General features: G+C 33.7%; 1 protein-coding gene across 3 annotated transcripts in view; it reads right to left on the bottom strand.

Moving 5' to 3' along the window:
* Positions 1-3614, bottom strand: part of LOC109837610 (mediator of RNA polymerase II transcription subunit 31) — a 20218-nt gene extending 16604 nt beyond the window's left edge. For 2 of the 3 annotated variants that reach the window (XR_002246339.1, XR_002246338.1), the window contains exon 1: positions 3424-3539. The gene's annotated coding sequence lies outside the window, so the exon portion shown is untranslated. Of the gene's footprint in view, positions 1-3423 lie in introns of all 3 variants that reach the window. The other variant, XM_020405929.1, reaches the window with a different exon arrangement.

Here is a 4431-nt window from a genome sequence, read left to right as displayed (position 1 = left end):
ATTTTAGAGTTTTAGGGCTCGAATTCGTCTCTTATGATAACTTTACTTGCAGATCGAAGAACAAGTACAAGGATCCCAATGATAGCAGACGGAGATTCCTTATTGAACTTGAATTTGTGCAGTGCTTGAGAATCCAACCTATATTCACTGTGACTTTTATTAGATTTAATTAATGGGCTTGTTGGAATTGTGGTTGGTTTGAGGCAAAGTTATGGTCTTTACTAATGTTAGTTTTAGTTCCTTTGTTATTATGAGAATTAATTCCTTTATTTTATAATTATAAAACTAAGATATAGTTCATTTATTGGATGACCTTGCCAAGTGGCAAGTGTAGCCATAAATATTTCAAATTACACCATAAAGCTGATCATTGTTGTTGAACTCAATGATGTGGTTCTTAGCACTCGTGCCTTTTAGACAGACTATTGTGAGTTGTGACGTATTGTTAACTTTTTTCCTTGAAGGTTGTCATCTTGGTCGCATTTCAAATATGTTCATGAATGTAAAATTACATTGTCTCATTGTTGTTTTCATTGGCATCTTGTGCATTGATTTTTTACTTCTTTAACAGATTTGGCTCAAAATAGATACTTTGAAGATGAGGCTTTTATTGGATACTTGAAATATCTTCAGTATTGACAACGACCAGAGTACATTAAATTTATAATGTGAGCTCATTTATACTGAATATAAATCTGTCATGATTGTATTGTCCAGCCCTATATATCAGAGTTTTAAATGTTTTGTTTTTTTTGGCCATACTCAAATGAACCTGATTACATTCTATTTTGTGATGTCTTTAGGTATCCGCATTATCTTTTCTTCCTTGAACTCCTTCAAAATGCAAACTTTCATAATGCTATGGGCCTATGGCACATACAGGAAACAAGGTTTTATCTTCTTTTTATATAGTGATTTGGTGGCTGTTACAATTCTTTCTAAGTGTGACTCAGCTACTAATTTTGATGAAATCTAGCTAATTAAATTCATTTGATCCAATTATATATTATTCTCCCGATCCAATCAACTCGAATCCAAAGGTCTTGTAAGCTGGTTACAAAATACAATTTACCATCAAGATTCACATTTCGAGAAGATTAATGGGTGCATGGGCATTCATCTTTTTCCTTTTGCACATGATGATATCTGTATGCAAATGAAATAGCTCTAACCCTAAATTGGCGGTGATGTTTTAGTCAAACTGAATGTCTAATGGATATTGCATAAATGGTCGAGATATTTTCGAGTCAGGTTGCATCTTTTACTTAGAGTAAAGTTTCTACTTTTTGCCTTGGTGTCATATTCTGAAGATCCTTAATGGGACAAGTTGATCGTTTAATATAAATTGATGGATCAATAACTTTGTAGCTAGACCTGTTAGTAGCATAGATAGACATGCAGTATGTATCTGCAAACTTGACACTTATTGGATTCCACAATGTTCTTCCACCTCTTGATAGAACTTTATATTTTTCTTTTAACACTAGTATAACTCTCAGAAAATCATTTTCAATGCTATGCTTATCATAGTTGATCAGTTATATTATCAAACACATTGTATTCTACTCCAGAAATAATATATGGCAAAGCTATTGGGAAAAAACTCAAAAAGAGAAATGACAATAATCATGTAAACTGTAAAGTTTTGTTGTCATCATATGATATTATTCGAGCGAAGATCTTCCCTAGAGTGACTTGAAATTTTTTGAAGTTATAATAAGTTCGAAGAATTGATAGTGTCTGTCTGATACTTCTAAACCAATTAGCTTTCTTCAAAAAATTATTATTCATCTTTCATACCCTTCTCTATACACAAGATATGGTTCACAACATGCAACTTTAAGTCCACAAACATGTACATAGATAACTGCTATTAGTTCCTGATTTAAAAGCATATGCAAATAAATGGAAACAAAAAATTCTAAACATAAAGTCACGTAAGGCATTAGAACAACAACAGTTAATTTTAAAAAAAACACTATTAATGGCAAAAGAAAAGAAATTTTTACTCATGGCAAAGGAAAAGAGCATTTTAGTCAAAAGAAGATTATCTTTCCATCCAAACTAACAGAAGCATGGATATGATAAAAAGTTGTAATTATAAGGGGGTTTAGTGATGTAGTGTAAAATTAGGGCAGGTTATTTCACTTCAATCGAGGTTTTCTGAAATTAAAACAACATCTGGAGGATATAAATCTTATATGGTCCTCACCAAATATTTCAGTGATTTAATCTTGATTAATCTGTGAATTCAACAGTGATTATAGGTGTGTAACTAATCTAGCATCTCTTTGATTCAATAAAGCCACTCAAATGAAAACCCCCAAATTGAATTCTCATTTTAGATATCAATTGCAGAAAAACATTGATAAAAACAAATTAACTTGTATATTAACTATCAAAGATAACAATAGATCTCGATAATCTTCGAGTTATAACAAATTAGATGTGAAATCAGAAACGCCTAAAAAACCCAAAGTCTTAAAAACTCACTCTATTTCTATTCAGAATCTTTTCTAATACTGGAGAACTGAAACGAAAGAGATCAGAGATCGGAAAAGGATGAGATTCTTACCTTAGATCAAAAAAAAGAGATCAAAATCGAGAGTGATTGCCTCCTTCAGAAGGAAACCCTAACCCTAGCTTTGGCCCGTATTGGAACTGGGGGTGCATTCGGTTCGGATACCTTTTTGAAAACGGATACATATACGGGTTCGGATATTCATCGGTAAGAAAAAGGCATTATCATATTCGCACTAAACAGAAATGGTTACGGTTCGGATATTAGAGAGTCGGATACGGATATGATACGGATATTAATTGGATATTTGGAAAACAGATATGAATATGATATGACAAATATATATATATATATATATAATATACTTGCAAGCAAAAAAAATCCAGAATATTGCTACACAGATTCAGATATGCACTCTCAACTCGTAAATAACTAAAAATTAATATACTAGCAAGCAAAAAAATCCAGAACATTGCTACACAGATTCAGATATGCACTCTATCGTGGTAAATAATTTTCAAAAATTGACATTACAAACTTACAGTTACACATCAATGTGCATTCTCTATTTATTTGTGAGTTTGTGGGTATTGGGAATGGGGGTGGAATTGGCACTTAGGTATCAGTTGAAATTTTTGAGCACTAATTTTAGTAGCTTGTAGTTCCCAATTCCGAAGCAAGGTTTAGCTTATAACTTACTACTTTAATTCAAGGTGCATGTGCTCTAGAACTTCACAAAATTTTAAGCTAAATCATTTGTCAAACAAACTAGGTCTTTTCAGTTTTCAGTCAATAAAGGATAGCAAATTAGGGCTTTCCACTCAACAAAGGGCTAGCAAATTAGGATTTTTTATCATACAGATTAGGGCTTTTCATTCAACCAATTAGAGTTTCGAATTCACCTTAGTGTTAGAAGAAACCGAGGAGGAGAATTTTCGGAGGTCGCTGTTGATGGTCGGTCGAGCTTGAAGGCGGAGGCTTGAAGTCGGTCGAAAGCAGAGCCTTGGAGACGTCTGACGGAGGTTGAAGGCGGAGGGCGGAGGCTTGAATGGAGACGGCTGAGGTCGAAGGCGGGAGGCTTTGAGATCGTCAGTTTAGGGCAGAAGAACAGCGAAGGATTTTGATCTCTGCTATCGGCAGAATTTTCATTTAATTTAAATCGGGTCGGGTAGAGGATAAGATTGGTTGTATATATGAAGACCCGACCCGACACTCTCAAGTAAAAATTAGCTGAGTTATACACATCCGGATATCCGGACTGTATCCGCAAAATCCACCCGAAAACCGTATCCGAATAAAAACCCAAAACTAAAACCGAACCGAAATCGTATCCGGATGGTTGCAATCTTTTCCTACCAAATTCGCTTTCTAAATAGATATAGTTGCGGTCGGTCCGGATATATCTGGATTGTTTTGCACCCCTGGATGGAGGCATTTACAGGGCAGAGGGATCGCCCTTGCAAGGATTGACACCACTTTTGATTTCTTCTTCTGAGTGGACCCCTGCACTTTCCTCACATTTACACTTTAAACCTTCTTCTACATTTTTTTAAAAGTTTTTTAACCCTATTTATTGGTTTTGATGTGGTGGGATGTTAGATAATGTAGAGATATTATTGGTTGGCGTAACGAACTGGAGTTGGACTTCTTAATTATTTGATTAGTAAGGGCCCCTTATTATTAGAAGAGCGAAACTAATACTAACGTTGCGTCAGTAATCAATATAATATAATATGGTGTTATTCGTTTCGAACTAGAACTTAAATTTATATTTAAGGTGTTATTGATTTAGAATTTGAATTTAATATGTTATCGGTTTAGGGTTAGATTTTATATTTGAATTTAATGTGTTATTGGTTTAGAACTAGAACTTATTTAAAATATTTTTAAATAGATATATTAAAAATTAA

The sequence above is a fragment of the Asparagus officinalis genome, chromosome 4 (genome assembly GCF_001876935.1).
Source record: "Asparagus officinalis chromosome 4, Aspof.V1, whole genome shotgun sequence".
NCBI lineage: Eukaryota > Viridiplantae > Streptophyta > Magnoliopsida > Asparagales > Asparagaceae > Asparagus > Asparagus officinalis.
The sequence above is the reverse complement of the archived record's forward strand: the minus strand, read 5'-3'. Positions and strand labels throughout refer to the sequence as shown.